The 16,516-nt window shown below is 51.5% G+C and overlaps 1 protein-coding gene across 1 annotated transcript in view; it reads left to right on the top strand.

The window, feature by feature from the left end:
- The first annotated feature begins 3,971 nt into the window (after positions 1-3,971).
- BRINP2 (BMP/retinoic acid inducible neural specific 2) overlaps positions 3,972-16,516 on the top strand; it is a 56,688-nt gene continuing 44,143 nt past the window's right edge. The window contains exon 1 of the mRNA XM_032804805.1: positions 3,972-4,499. The gene's annotated coding sequence lies outside the window, so the exon portion shown is untranslated. The remainder of the gene's footprint in view (positions 4,500-16,516) is intronic.

The following is a 16,516-nucleotide window of genomic DNA, read 5'->3' as shown; positions in this document are numbered from 1 at the left end:
TATGCAGCAGCAGTGCAATTAGCATTATTGAAAAGATGGCTTTGGCCACAACCAACAATAAAGGAGCCAGCGAAATGGACAATGTTTCTTTCTAGCCTTCTTCTCCAGATACGTGTACGTTATAACTCGATTCTGTCCATGTAAGGTGCTGTCACGAGCGCTAGAGTGACTTTTACCTTGTTTCAGTTGGCAGGTTATTGGCTCGGTTGCATTTGCTCTAAGAATATGGTTCAAGCTTTGTCTGTTCTGTGCTATGGTTTTGCTATGAGGAAGCTGGTATAGCCTTGGGTATGCTAGTGTGAAAGTAGAATTAATTATATTGTAAGAATAGAAAGGATTAAAGAAATGTTGTCTGTACCTTTAAGCAAAATTGTTGGAATCTTGCAATCCAGGTGTCAGGAATACAGACATCAACATAGAACAATTGCACCATTTAAGGGCAATTGGTGAAGTATTAGCCTTAGATCGATAACAGTTAGTAAGGAAGTAGGATATGCATGCTGTGCCCCAGGTGATTTTTACTGTTCAGCTTTCTTTGTCCCTTTGTTTAATTCCCGCTCTTTTATCTATATAAATAAGACTGTTTGGGCCTTGCATGGGCACTCACATATTCTGAATGTTATTGGCAGAGCGCTGCGCTAATAAACAGAGTGGTCTGACAAATTGTGAGTCCTGATTCTAACTTTGACAGTAGCAAGAAGGGATTTCATCAAATCACAGTTCAGTGAACAGCCTTGTCTGTGGGATCCTGGGTGAGTGGATGCATTGATTCACTTCTAGGGATTTGGTAGGGTCTCCTCTCACTGGGCAGCTTTACTATACAATAGAAATAACCCATGGCTTCCAGGCAGACAATGGTGGGAAGGATGAGGGGTGAGGCGATAAGCATGCTGCCTAGAAGCATTAGACATTTGTAGCTCCATTGGCCACTGTAGCAAGAGTACAAGAAGAACCAGGAGACATTCAATTACAGGGAGAGGCGGCACATTTTCCAGTGGTAAAAGGAAATACTTTGTCACAAAATTCAAACTTATCCAGTGGAACCCATTGCCACAAGATATTACTGAGACCGAAAATGAAACAGGACTCTAAAAGGACTGGATGTTTATATGAATAACAGATTTATAATAGTAAGGATAAAAAACACAAGAGCCTTGAAAAGAATAGAAACCCACTGGCCCCACAGCATAAGTCAACCTCTAGCTGTTGTGGTGAGGAGGAAACTTTCCCTGGGGGCAGCATATCCCAGAACTGTCTTCTGCAGCATTCTTCTTCTGAAGCAGCTGGTGTTGTCCAGTGTTGGAGAGAGGACACCGGACTAGAGGGACCAGGGGTGCAACCTGGTCTGACAATTCCAGTGAGCAGTCGTTCATGGAATCCATTTGCTCAGCCTTTCCTAAGCAGCCCTAGATGCAAATGGGAGAGGCAATGCACATTGGCCTCATAGGAATTTGACCTGCACTGCATAAGGACTCCAATTAGCTTCTATTCCAGCCAGTATAGGTTCATATATTGTCCTCAGCACCATAGTACCTGAGCATCTTCCTGCCATGCATTAAGCAACATGACTAACACCAGTCATGTGTGATTCATTCTCTTTCTCACCCGGCGGAGAACTGTGCATGTTGTGGAGTGGGTTTTTAACGTATACTCTACTGTATGTTTGTTAGAGAAAGCAGGCCAAAGAAGCCCCACTTGCAGTGAGAGGCAGGGAGATTTGTGATGGCCCATAGCTCCTAGGAAATTCATTCCCAGTCACAGACTCTGCCTTCTCTGCACAGAGAAGCTTTATCCTTACGGCAGAAAGTTCTACTGGGCCTGAGCAGCAGCATTGTTAACTCCGGTCTTTCTCCCGGGACTCTAGCTAATCATTTCGATATTGAGTGCCCTAAAGAGACGGGCTGAGGCCCTTAACTTGACTTGATATTTTATGAGAGAGCAGGGGACAGGGAGTTTTGGCTTCTTGAGGGCAACAGGATCTCTCCCAATGTCAGTTCAGGGGCAGGAAGTGGAATGGAAACCTGGACAGTGGGGAGAACTGCAAACCAAGTTGAATTCAGAACATCTGGCTCCTGTGAGCCTTTTGGCTAATCCCAATGTCTAATTCCCTGACGTTCCCTAAATCTCTGAATCCTTCCTGTTTCCAGTCACTTCACAACATAATCTCTGAAAGTCTGCTTGTGAAATGGAACACACTCCATCCCCACCCCACTTCCTGTCAGTCCTGGGCTGTGCTTGTTCTAGGCAGGAAAGTGAGAGGGAAGGCTCCCCAGAGCTGTACAAACAGAGCATAGTCCTGTCCTCTCTGCAATGGGCCCATGCCTACCCCCCACTCCCCTTGGCTCTGTTCCTCTTTATCTGCCACTGTGCTGAGACTACCCCCAGGAAAGTTTCCATTTCTTTGCATTTCCACTGGAGAAATAAATTCCCCATGGTCAAAGTCCTGCTCTTCCTCCCTCCCTCCATCTATATTCCCCACTTCACTTTCCACCCTGCCTGTTTCCCCACCCCTCTCCCCTCGCTGAGTTCCCAGCAGCAGGATCTTTTTCACAGAAACAAGGCAGGGCTCTCTAGCTCAAGCTTTGCATTTTGTTGTTCCTCAAAATACATTTAGGAGCCCAGGGCCAGCTCCAGGATAATTGCGCCGCTTCTTCTTCGGTGGCAATTTGGCAGCAGGTCCTTCACTCCCTCTCTTCCTCTTCGGCGGCACTTCAGCGGCAGCTCAAATAGGAAGAGAGAGACCGAGGGACACGCTGCCAAATTCCCACCGAAGACCCAGAGGTGCTGCCCCGATACCAGACGAAGTGCCGCCCCTTTGTACTGGCTGCTCCAAGCACCTGCTTCCTTTGCTGGTGCCTGGAGCTGGCTCTGTAGGAGCCTGATCCTGACAAGTGCTGAGTGGGTGGCCTCAGGGGCACCTGGGATGGGATGTCCAGCAACTCAGGAGCAGCAGGGGTGTTGGAACAATTTGTCTCATGGGGGTGCTGAGAGCCATTGAACCAAACTGTAAACCCTGTGTATGATGGAAACCACTTCAAGCCAGAGCATGCAGCAGCATCCTCCCGCTCCAGCACCTGTAAGGATCAGCCCAATATTTGAGAAACTCAGCCCAGTTTCTTCCCCCACCCCACTTCCCCAAGCTTAATTTGTTAATCTGCCGTGAGGCGGTGGCGGTATGTCCCCCTGTCTGTCTGTTGCCATTTGGACTTGGGAACCGAATCTGGGGCATTAGCCTCCTTCCTTCACCCCCCACCACCGCTGCTCCTCGCTTCCTGTCTGCAAGGCTTTGTCTAGCTGCTGTATCACTGCTCTCCCCGCGCCCCCCTCGGCGCCGGGCTCCTTTCCAAGGCTCAATCCCTTTCAACCGTTCAGGAGCCGGACTAGGTAGGGATGCAGCAGCCAGCCACAGCCCCCACCCTCCCCCCGGGGCCAGGCGAGCTCGCCCTCCTCTGAGCCCCAGCGCCAGGCACCTGGACACCAGTGGCTCGGATTTAAGGAGCAGCCCCGCGCCCCGTCTCCAGCTTCCCCCCAGCAGAGCCCCAGGTCAGCGCTGCAGCCCAACAGGGATCGCCCAGCCCGTCCCTGGCCACCGGCCCTGAGCCGGGGGAGCCCAGAGCCTCCCCCCTTTCCGGCGGCCGGGCCAATCCGGGCGCACAGGGACTATGGCCGAGGCTCCCATTGGCTGCCCGCCTGCATGCGGGCGGGCGGGGGAGTGTGCGGGGCGGGCGGCGCGGTTATCTGGGGGCCCCTCCAGCACCGGAGCAGCGCGCAGGTGACAGTGGCGAGGTGGGCGCAAGCAGGGGCCAGCAGCAGCGCAGGGCTGCACTCGCCCGCGCACGGTGCCGGCAGTCCCGGGAGAGGCCCCGCCTGCAGCAGCCCCCGCCCTGGCCCGGCGGATCCGCCCCCGCCCTAGAGAGGTCAGCATGGCACGTGGCGAGCGCCACCCTGGCAGTGCCCGTGGCTCGCCGGGCGCTGGGCGAGCGCGCTAGAGCTGGAGCCTGGAGTTCGCCTGTGCGCAGCGGCGTGGGACCCGGCTTCCTAATCTGCAAGGGCTGGTGCATCAGCCATGGTGGGGACTGAGCCTCTGGACGGGCAGAACAGCAGAGCCGCGCAGCAGTGAGGGCCGGGAAGGGTGCGATAAGGAAGGTGTCTCCGCGCCCTGCCGGGCCCCCGAAATACGAGCGAGCCCCACCAGCAAGACTTTGGAAAGTTGCCACCGAGGATGGTGGGCAGCCTCCTCCCCGAAGGGCAGGAGCCAAGGGAGCGCTCCGGGGGCGCTGGTAAGGGAGGCTCTTTGCCTGGACCACTCTGAAATCTCCCCCTGGGGGTGCTAAAGCAGTTGGCTGCAGGCCTGCCCGGCTGGAAGGGCTTCGGGACAGCGCCGCGGGGCTTTCCCGTACCGGATCCTAGCGGAGTGCTCACGCCGGAGTTACCACTCCGGATTCACAGCGGCTGGCGTCCCTGGTTTGCCTTCTTGACCCACATTCCTATTGCCAGAGGTAAGTCTTAAAAGTTCCTCGCCCTCGCAGCTGCAGCTGTAGCGGGGCTGTTCTCATTGCAGGCACCGCTGGCTCTTTTCCTACCTGATGCAAGCAGGATTGCTTATGCGGAGTATGCTGAGCTGCCTTGTATTCACCTAGGCACATATAGATACTGACTTACCATATAGAGATGCCGCACACAGAGGGAAAATGTGCTAATACTGAGCTCTGTTAAGCACTAGGATAGTTTCCTAAGGGAAGAAGAGGCAGCTCCATGGCTTCAGTTGTTTAAAACTGGACTGGCAATGGCACTGGAAAATATGCTGCTGAACAGTCCTGAAAGAGCCAGCGAATGGGCAAGATGACCTAATTCCATTTCTACTGTCTATATGAATATGCCTGTATTCACTGTTCGTATATATCACATTATATGTCACCAGCAGATAGACTAGATTTGCCTTGTTCTAGCCACTAAAACATGAAATGCTCCCACCCTACAACTGCATGAACTTGTGAGCTGCTTCTCTCACCCTTCAGCTCACTTTTCAGCAGCCAATACTGTCTCCATTGCTTACTTACCTAGAGCAGGGGCTTGCAATCCAGCGCTGCCCTTTCCCCATTGCTAATTAGCAGCACAGCCCTGGCTAGATCCCAGGTAGATGGGAGAGAGGTGCCAATGGGAAAGGTTGAGAACCGCTGACCTACAGAATGTACACGCAGTCCAAACAGAAACTAGAAAATGGATTAACCCAGGGGGTGGGCAAGTGGGGCATTTTGCCCCGGGCCCCGCAGGGGCCCCCACAAAAATATAGTGTTCTATAGTATTGCAACTTTTTTTTTTTTTATGGAAGGGGCCCCTGAAATTGCTTTGCCCCAGGCCCCCTGAATCCTCTGGGCGGCCCTGTATTAACCTGCTAGAAAAGAGTTCTGTGATCTGACCATAGAGGTACCTACTCTGCTTGGGCTTCTGACACTTGGAGTGGTACACGGAGGGAAGGTTATAACAGGGATTAATGCATTTGGCAGCTAAGAAATGGCTGTTGTACCTTAGATACTACAGTGATTGGTCCCCCTACAAATACCTACATTAGATAAAGCTGGTCTTAAACTGTGTGCGCATATGCCATACAATCTACGGCATGTATTCCGTCTGATAACTTAACATGAACATGTCTGGCTGTCTCTTTTAACAGAGAGAGATATAAGCAACCACCTAATTCAAGCATACTGCATCAAGTGGGGTTCTGGAGACACTGTGGCTCAGGACAGCAGAGCATGACAGAACCCTGCAACGGGGTTTCCTTGTAGTACATAGTTGCCTATGTTGTTCTTTGTAAAAAATCTGCTCTTTCTCTGTGTTCCCAACATGGTATCTTAGCAGTGAGACTGTGTCACCTGGATGGTAACACAGGGGTGTCCCAAAGCCACTTTTGTGCTGCAAATGACTGTTCATTAGTGCAGTCAGAAATCCTATGTTGTGTGTGCCGTACAGCGATTGGGTGGGTGGGTGTGAGAAAATCAATGTGTGTGTGTTTATGTGCATGTGTAAGGGGGGGCGATATGTGCACACACCGTTGCCAGGAAGTGTTTGAGGATGAGCAGTCAGTGTAACATGTTCTGTTCGGCTGGAGTGCAACTTGTTCTGAATAGCAGGGTAGTTTGGCACAGACAAATGTGTGTGTGGGAGGAGAACAGGGCGTACTTGGGCTATCCTATTCCACTTGGGATTCAGCATTTCAGCCTCTTATGTTAGAACCAGCTGCCATCCTCTTGCCCTGCATTTAAGACTATCCTATGAATAACCCCCGCTCCTGGCTTCAAAATAAGTTGTTTATGGGGCCCTGTCCCTGCGTCATCCTACTCCTTCCTCTCCCGGGGTGCGGAGGACTCATCAGGGAGGGCTCAGGAGACGCTGTAGTGCCCTGTACCTCGCCAGCCTACATAGAGGAGCCCCCAGGGAGAGCGAAGACAGCTGCCTAGGCAATTTCTGCTGACTGCTTGCTTCCCTCCTGCTTTTCCTGTCTGAAATGTTTTGGAGATTCAGTGCTTTCCTCCCCCTTAAGCGTTATTGTTAAACAGCAGGTTGGTGCTAGTGCATTGCTTGAGCTGATAGTTTCAGCCCTGCTGGGATAGGAGGTATCAGTGCAGAGAGTGGAGTGAAAAAGGCTGGCCTGGAAACTTTCCTATTGTTGTAGTAAAGGGGGAACTAACGTAGGAAGTCACCAGCTTCATACCATAGACATTCTGGCTTCACATCACTGCTGGGCCCTGAAAAGGGAACTTGGTCAGGTAGCAATTGTCCCACTGCAGAAATAGTGGCCAGTTGGGAGGACAACAGCAAACTGAGGTACAGATGGGCCTGTGGGTTCAATTCCTGGCTCTGCCAGTCTCCCTTTGTGAAAGGCCTGACTCCCATAGGCCCAGATCCTCAAAGATATTTAGGCTCCTAATGTTGATTGGAATCAGTAGAAGATAGGAGCCTAAATACCTTTGAGGATCTGGGTCCTGGGCTCTCTATGGCTCTGCTTCCTCATCTATTCCATGGGGATAAACACACTTCCCTGCATCGCAGGGAGGAGTCATTCCTTACTATTCGTTGGGGATTCACATGCGGTGCTGATGAGGGCACCAGGGGCACCATCTATAGAGAGAAAGAGTATAGCAACAGTGAAAGGAGACGGGGGAAGAGGAGAGGTATTTGGGTAGAGGGATAAAGGAAGAGTACTGGGGTACAAAAAGCACATTGGGATGTAGGGGAGATATAGGGTATGAGGACACAAGAAGGATGGTGGAATGCAGAAAAGGACCTGGGAAAGATATTGAGATGTAGGGACAATTCTAAGGTACTTGTACATAGACGAATGCTAGGATCTAGGAGAAATGCTAGGCTACTAGGATGCAGAGTCCTGGGAAGCTGGACTGATCCTGGGATCTAGGATAGATACTTGGTATTTGATGGTCTGTAGAAAATATGCAGGGATAGACTGGAAAATTACCAGAGTACTGGGCTGTATGCAAAATTCTGGGACAGGAGGATGTAAGAAGCATCACAGTACGCATCCCTCTAATAAAACCCTAAATGCAACAGCAATTGCTCTGTCTGCCAGTGATTTCACTGCTAAATTATCAGATCCAGTCAGCTCAGTCCTTGACTGACATACACTGGCTGACACCTGCCGGGGTGATGTGCATTGGCCAACATGAAAAAAATGGCTTCTTTGTAAATATTTGCTCAGACTGCCCCCTGTGATGAAGTGGGACTGTTCTTAATGTTTCCTCTGAATACTGTGTGGGTGCTTCAGTTTCTAGCCGACACTCTGTCTCCTGGCAACTAATGGCTCGGGCCCTTCCCCCCTGCAAGGGGATGCTAAAGGTGTGGGAGAACAAAGAGGTCAGGTGACCTCCTGGCCCTAGAAAGGAACTCAGCAGAGAAGGAGGGGCTGGAGGGGGTTTCAGTTGGGATCTGGCTGGGGACGGGAAGTGAGTGCAGATGGGGTTGTCTGGCTCACTGGGCCCCAGAATGGACCCAGATGAGGGGTCCCGTTCTCTGTACCTACAAGCTCTGTTTTAGATCATGTTCCTGTCATCTAATAAACCTCTGTTTTACTGGCTGGCTGAGAGTCATATCTGATGCTAAAGGTGTGGGAGAACAAAGAGGTCAGGTGACCTCCTGGCCCTAGAAAGGAACTCAGCAGAGAAGGAGGAGCTGGAGGGGGTTTCAGTTGGGATCTGGCTGGGGACGGGAAGTGAGTGCAGATGGGGTTGTCTGGCTTGCTGGGCCCCAGAATGGCACTTCTGACTGCGAAGTGGGGGTGCATGCAGGACCCTCTGGCTTCCCCAGGACCCCGCCTGGGTGGACTCACTGTGGGAAGCGCACAGAGGGGCATATGCTGAATGCTCCAAGGTCAGACCCAGGAAGGTGAAGCCATGTGAACTTCTTGCCCTGAAGACAGTCTGCTCCAAGGGAAAGGAGGCTCCCCAAAGTCCTGACTGGCTTTGTGGGGAGCAGTTCCAAAGCATCGCTCCGGGACTCCATGACACCCCCACACTAAAATTTGCATAGCACTTCGTATCTCTTCACCTTGGAGCCAGAGCGGCTAATTTCACTGGGACCTGGGTATGCTCATGCTCAGCTTAAACAGCTCTAAAAAAAACTCAGCCATGCTGTTGATTTTCCCCAAAAGATACTTCTCCCTCCTTGATTTTTAACAGCTAAAATACTCAGCTCCCTGAAGCATCTGTTAGTGGAGATTCTGATCTTAAACTCCTGAGCATGCTGTACCTGTGCGGGTCACCTGCTGCACCCCTTGCCTCTTTTTCTAAATGAAACATGCACCATCTGCAGCTGGAAATGTATTCAGGCACATTATAAGAAGCATTGTATTGCCTGCAGCCACACAGCGCCTTGTGCTGTGATCCTGTCAGCTCTCACAAGCATAGTGGAGGCAGGCTGGGCCAGCACTTGGGTGAGAGCAATCCTAAGAAAAGCCCAGGGTGCTGCCTGCTGTGGTTCTGATGAACCAGCAGGTGTCACTCTTCCCTCTCACTCCAAGCTGAACCTATCCAAAGAGAGAGATGAGGCATAACACTGCAGCCCAAACCAGTGGCAGTGGTGAGGAGCCCCCATGCTGCCTTTCAGAGCTGTCACTGATCTCAGTGTCCTGCAATCCAGTCCCACCCCCCTCAACTCTCCCTACCATTTTCTTTGTGTGTGCTGTATTCTTCCTCCCTGCCCCAATGTGCCCGGCGGCAGGGGGTGCGGGGGGGCTGCTGGGTGCGGCTAGACATCTGCAGTATGCCACTCCTCAAGATGATCCCTGCCCATGGGGTACCAGCTAGGTTCACACTGGCTTTATGCCAGCTTCTGCCAGTGTCAGACCTGGCAGGAGCCGCCAAGGGTGGAAAATACACCAAGGGAGAAGGTTGTGGGAGGCATACAGTTGTGCCAAGCACTGCGGGGACTATTGGTGGCAAGCAGTGGCTCCCAGAAAGAGGAACCACCCAAAGCCATAGGGCCTGTTTAGGGAGCGCACCAATCAAGCGTTTTCTCTCAACAGCCTCTGCCAGCAGGACACCTACACAGCCACCATGGGAATTCACACTGGCCTCCCACAGGGTGAGTCCCATAAGAGTGCAAGCACCAATCTTGCCAGCTGCCCTCTAAACCACCCTCTTGGCACTAGGGGGCTCCAGTGCAGGGAACTGTGAATCCCCAGCTCTGGTGAATCTGACCCTGTTGATCAGCTTACAGAGACACTAATCAGCCGGAAACCCAAGCAGCACAGGTTAAAAGCGGTTTCAGGCTGGCCCCTGCCCCTGAGCCCCCTGCCAATGACTGTGGTTTTGCAATCCTGTTTTCCTCTCCCTGTAGCTGTGAGAAAAACCCACACAGACAATAGGAAGCAAATTATACAGGCTTTACAGCACTCTTCTTAAATATCCAGCTCCTGGACTCCTGAGGTTACATGAACAATCTTATTCATTTAAAACAAATCTATTTCATTCACCCCCACTCCCACCCCGCATTTCTAGCCCTCCTGGTGTCAAGGAAAAGCTTGACAATGTGAACCCTAAAGGCTAAAAAAGTAGATGCCAAACAAGGAGAACTCAGTCTATCTTTATATACATAAAATCTCTTGATTTTAGGGCCCATGATTCATGATTTTTGAATGTTGGCTGAGACACCAACCGTACCCAAAGCAAACAAAGACAAAGAATGACCCATTTTTCTGTAATTCATATTACAATATCTTCCCACATCACATGTAGATTCATAGATTATAAGGTTAGAAGGGACCACTGTGATCATCTGGTTTGACCTGCTTTATAATGCAGGCCTAGAACTGCTCTGAATGACTTGTAACAACAGGAGGAGGTAAAACATATCCAGGTGGCGCAATGATATGGCCCCTTTAAGTTTCCACAGTGCATTGGGATGGAAGGCGTGGCGTGCACATTAGACATTACATTGCTGTGAGGTTCATAGCAGAAGGCCGAGTTCCTGAAGCACGATGCCTACATGGGAATGTTGGGATAACTGCACAACCCGCAGTGTGCTTCTGAAACGCTTACTGGCCCAGTAAATGCCCCATTGTGCAAGGCCTGGGCCCATAGTTATCAAGCTTTCAGTTTCCATTAGCTAGTGAGATCAATGATTCCTTGTCACTTCCTTGGGAGATTCTGTATATGATACCTGCACAGGAATAAACTGCGCTGTCTAGCGATTCATTAAGGGGAGGAATATATACCCGACAGCAAAAAGGACACAGGGTGGGAAGGAAACCTTGTGCCACATAAAGAAGACAAGCATTGAGAGAGCTTCCTGAACTCAGGCCTGGCATGTCTCAGGGCAGAGGAGGAGTGGAGCCTAGAGACATAGGCCAGGGAGCTGCTCCCCTCCACCTGGGACATGCTGGCTGGGGAGAGTTCTTTACCTTGAGAGGCAGTCAGGTGATCAGTCTACTCTGAGATCTGCCCTCATGAGTTCCAGCAGTGCAGCAGCTGTTTGCAGCCGGATCCACGGGGTTGGGGGGGGGGGGGGAGTTGATCCCCCATGTAGGGCTGCTGCCTCTGAGATACAAAAAAACCAGGACATCTGCTTGCCTCCCACACCACATACACCCCTGTGTACTAATGGCCCACCACACAGGGCACTGTCTCCCCGTCCCAGCCCCAGCAGAGGGCACCAGCCCTTGTGGGCTCCTGCGGCTGCCCTAGGCACCGACCTTACCAAGTAGTATGCAGTGCCAGCTGGATCCATCCTGCTTCTGCCCAGTGTGACCTCTGCAGTCAGTACATGTGCAGCGGTGACCAGGTACTGCTGGCTCCCCAAGCTCCATGCCCCACTCCTGAGCCGCCCCATCCCCAGGGCTCCCAGACATTCTGGAGCCAGAGCTCCCTCTCCCATAAGAGCCAGAGGGGGTGTGATTGGCAAACGCTGAGGTGTTTAGTGTCCCGGGAAGATGTACAGATTTCTTAGAACAGCTACCTAGGAAAAGGGCCAATCATGGGACAGGACAGGCAGCAACTCTAAAGGCGCTAAGCACTCAAGCCCCAGTGCAGCAAGGCTTTTGGGCCCTGATTCAGGAAGTCTCTTGGGCATATGCTAAAGTCCCATTGACTCCAGCGGCCACTACTCCTGTGTGCTCAAGTGCTGTGCTGGATTGGAGCCAGAGGGCTCAGCACTGAGCAGGATGGGGAGCCCTTTCTTTGAAGCCCAACTGGGGCTCTGAGTACATGGAAATCTGGCCCCTTAAACCTGCATGTCAGGGTCAGGCACAGGGAGGGAGAAGGAGAGCGATCCGGGGTACCGGGCAGATTGGGAGAGGAGAAGCAGGGCTTTAAGCAGATAGAGACAGAGCTGGATGGGGCCTGCAGCAGTTGGAGTGATAGAGAAGGAGATCCGCAGCCAGTGGGGGGTGGCTAACAGAGCAACGGGCAAAGGAGACTGAGCTGCTGAATGGGGGTTTGTGGGGATCAGAGAGGCCAGGGCATTGGGGCTGGAGTGAGAGCACAAGAATTGTATCGGGGGATGAGGGGTTGCTTTACTGAGCTCCCCTGCTGTGGAATTCTTCTGTGGGCTGGCAAGAGGGCGAGCCCAGGGACAGCTCTGCTCACTCAGATTTGTGCAGGACTCTGCACCGGGAACAGGCAAGGTGATGGGAGCAATGGGGGCAGAACATGGTGTTCTGTGACCCAATTCCTCAAAGTAGACGCTGGGCTGGGTTGACCCTTCCCTAGGCCTCCTCCTACTTCCGTGCTGCTTTGCAGCAAGGTCTGGTTTTTAAAGTGCAGAAACCTTTGAAAGCGTGGCCCACGGGCTCCTGTGCTTGGGGCACCGTGCCGTGCAAAGGAGAGTGAGGGGCAGATACCTCTCCCCATATATGGACAGGGGCTCTGTGCGGTGCTAGTTAAAACGCCAGGGGTGGCACAGAGTGTAGGTTAAAACACAGACTGAACAAGCTTTGGGTCTGGGTAGGGCTTGTGTCCCAGAAAACAGAGCAATATGATGTTGTTTCTGCAGCCCCTGTGCCTAAAACAAATGTGATTGTGTAATTAAAGACTATGTCACCCTGCATACGTAGAAGGGGACAGAGTTAAGGTTGTATAGGCACCCTTAATTCTGGAATTTCCTAAGCCTTGAGAGCTTCATTTGGTAGCCTTAATGTTCTTTTATCATGAGGTTGTTGAGTTTTTTTGCTGTTACAGTATATAAAGATCTCCACAGCACCCAACTCAATGGGACCCCTCCCCCATGCCACATAGGTCATTGGGAACCACCATAACAACAATAATAAGAGTTTGAGAGGCAGTGTGAGCTAGTGGTTAGGGCCTTGGGGTCAGGAGATTTAAGTTCCGTTCCTGACTCTGTCCCAGAGCTGTTGTGTGTTTTGGGGAAGTCACTTCCCCTCTCCATGCCTCCCTTTTCCCTCCCACCTTGCATCCAGCTGGTCTGGTTGGACTGTCAGCCCTCAGGGCAGACATTGTCCCTTACTTTTACAGCACCTAGCTTAAGCCAATATCTTTTGACTCTTCAGTCCATCCTGCTACCTTCCCTCAGTCTGCCTTGTAATGCCCTGTGCACCCTGGTGGTGAGTGGGGTGCTGGGCTCCATGGCTCAACAATGACTCGAGAACAGTAGGGGGGGGGTTGGTATTTGACTGGCCTAAGGTGGGTGAGTTAGCCAGGTGCCTTGTTAATAATGCTGGCATTAGGGTAGACTCCAGAGGCCACTGCCAAGAGCCAGGTCCCATTGCCCCAGGTACTGTACAAGCACACAAGAATAGACAGTCCCTTATGCTACAGGTAAACAGCCCAGCATCGTTAGCCCCACTGCCAGAGAACAAAGGCACAGAGAGGCTTGCTCTCTCCATGCGCCATTGTGTGACCTTAGGCAAGAAATTGAACCCAGAGCTTTCATGCCTCAGGCTAGCGCTGTATCCACCAGACCATCTCTCTTCTCATTAACATCAATAGGGACTTTTAATGAGATCCCACACCTGCCCATCTGAAAACAGACCACCTGGTGGCACGTCTCATCACATCTCCCCAGCATGGCATTGGCCCGTGGAGGAGCAGGATTAGAGCTCTAAGGTAAACCCAGGATACCGCAGGAAATAGAGTTGAGGACTGAGTAGATAGCAACCTTCTCTCCGAAACAGTGCCCAGCACGGTGCTAGGCAGCACCGTGTCAAGCCACAAATTGCCACTCTGAATTCCCATCCTGGTAATTACACCCCCTTCAGATTCCCTCTGCAATTTTCAACTGGAGACAGTTTTCATGTACATCCTAAACTGCTGCGTAATGTTGCTCTGCAAAACATCTGCTGCATTCCCCCTGCCCCCCAGCCTATAAAGTGCTTTGAGTTGCTCTGTGCTGAATAAATACGTGATAAGATTATCCTGAATACATGTTTCACATATGCTGGGCTTGATTCACTCAGGACTTACTCTGGCTTCTGGCGACATAGAAAATCTACCAGGGCTAGAGGTGGATGGAAGGAGGGATTGTGGTGGAGGAAAGCACTCTGCCAGGTGGCTGATAGCCAATTACTACAGCACGCAGACCAGGTGGCATTGGCTGAGGAGGAGCGGGACTGAATCAGAGCTGCGCATGGGACAACCTGGGCTGGTAGGACTCCTTTGGAAGGTGGAATCCCAAGGGGATGACAGTTTCCATGGGATGCAGCAGCTGGCACTGGTGTAGGAGCTGCAATTTGCAGCCCCTTGAGCAAGCAACAGAGAATTGAAGCCAAGGGGCCAGACCCACCGCTGGTATAAATTGGCACTGAATCAGTGGAGTTCTGCCAATTGGTACCAGCTGGGGATCTGGCCCATGGTGAATTTCAGAAGGTGTTTGGCCCTGCTTTAAATTATATTTAATCTACTGCAGAAAGTGATCTGGAAAATGTACACAGCCTGACAAAATCGATGTTAATGTCCCTGACAATTAGCTAATGCGTTAATAATTGAACTCCACCTGATATACAGTTACACTGTACATATCCAGGGATTGCTTTGCCATTGACTTCAAAAGGAGCAGGATCACAGTGCACAGCTGTGCACTATGTTGTAGTACCTGCCGTAGAACAAGCTTCTGGGTTCTTTTTCTGGGTGTTGTGACAAGGTACTTGGGTTGACCCCCTGCTTTCCAGGCTGGAAGCTCTAGGCTCTCCTACAGGAGGTGGTTGTCTCGCCAGAGGCAAAAGGAGGATGGATCTTGAGGTTAAGGCACTGGCTTGGAAGGCAAGAGATCAGGGGAACATGCCTGGATCAGCTGCAGATTAACTGCGTGACCCTGGGCAAATAACGTCTCTTCCCATCAGTTCCCCCATCTGCAAAGAGGGGGTTAGACCATCCTGTCTAGATTGCAAGCTCTTTAGAGCAAGGGACTGTCTCTCACCATGTATGCTCACAGCATCTGGGCCAATGGGTCCCTGCTTCCAACGGGGGCCTCTCACATTCCTACGCTAACCAGTGCTGCTGGGAGTGGGAACAAAGCACGTCCTAACCTGAGAAGCTGAATCAGAAGCGGAGATTTGATGCAAAAGCCTGTCTGAGTTTATTTCCCCCACCACCCATCCCAAATATTGATGCTCTGTCCCCACTCCCACCCTGCCTCTGCAGCCCCAGCTGTTCCACTTCCTTATTAGCTGACCACACCCGCACTGCATGGTCGCTCCTTTCCTTTCCTGAAGCAGAGATGAATCAGCAGCTGCAGGGAAGAAAGCTGGGCAGCTTAAAAGCAGTTCGTGATTCAGGTCTGCAGGACTCAGCAATTTGACATTCTTTCTGATCCTGTTATTTCCCCTTAAACCTACCCGAGTGAGCAAGGTGCCTTTATTATTCATCTAGCTACTGGCTGTACTCTCAAACTCCACCTGCCTCCCAGCATCTGCCATCTCCCCTCCCTGCAGGCTCGTATGGGTAGGACTAGAGACCCCAGATCCGAGAAAGGTTTCCATCTTGGCAACTCCTTTTGGGCAGTGAGTGATAAACTGACCTGCCAGCCTATTTCTGCCCTCCAGTTTTTATCTCAGAGCAAGCTTCATCTGGGCTATCGATTTGTGCCATGAAGAGGGACTAGGTTGAGAGGTCTCAAGCCAGCTACCTACAATCAGTTGCAGGGAACGGGGTGGTACTGGGTGGCTGGGAGGGGCCAGAACAGGGTTAGGCAGAACTGCTCAGGAAATGGACTTTATTCCCATGAACAAATTGTCAAACACTTTCTTATTTCCATTGAAATTTTTCTTTGAGGGTTTTAATTAGGGGTTGGGGGGAGAGAACAACTATGCATCAGGAGCCTGAAAATTCCAGGATTTTTGATGAAAATCCACCATCAAAATCTGACATTTTGCATGGAAAGTTCCATTGTTTTGGTCAAAGAAATATTTTGAAGCATAAGCTCTAGTGTTGGGTTCAGTGATGGTTCCTAGGCACTGAGGAGACTCAATTAGGGTGACAGGTGCTTGAATGAGATAAAGCCCCACATATCAGGACGGTCCCTATAAAATCATGACATCTGGTCACCCTTGACTTAACAGCCAGGCTTCCACAGGGAAACTTAATGCGCATACACATGTGAACCCTCTAGGAACCACACGCCCATGCACACATGCCAAGACCTGAGACACCCCCACACAAACTCACAGGGCTGGACAAACAGCACCTGTACAGACAAGCACAAACCCACACAGGACAAAGTTACACCCAGCCACACGGGTGCATGCACACACCCAGACAGGGCCTGATCTCTGCGGTCTGCCTGCTTCTCAGGCATAAACTAGCCATGAAGCCAGGAGCAGAGCTTGAAGGTGGGGGAGCAGGATAGTCCATACTGAAGCAGTGGGTGCCGTTAGTACTGAGGCAAGTAAGAGAGTTCTGAATGGCAGCCTTTGGAAGTGGCTGCTGCACTCTGTGCCCTGGTCGATCCCATGCTGTCAGCGTGCCTGGCTGCGCTGTCTCGAGTCCAGCCCCCTGATAGGAAATGCTCATCATGCGTGCACTGCGGCCAATGTGCCATCTGTCACCCACCG

This window comes from Chelonoidis abingdonii, chromosome 7 (genome assembly GCF_003597395.2).
Source record: "Chelonoidis abingdonii isolate Lonesome George chromosome 7, CheloAbing_2.0, whole genome shotgun sequence".
NCBI classification, from domain to species: Eukaryota; Metazoa; Chordata; order Testudines; family Testudinidae; genus Chelonoidis; species Chelonoidis abingdonii.
Note: the sequence above shows the minus strand (reverse complement) of the source record. Positions and strands in the feature narration are given on the sequence as shown.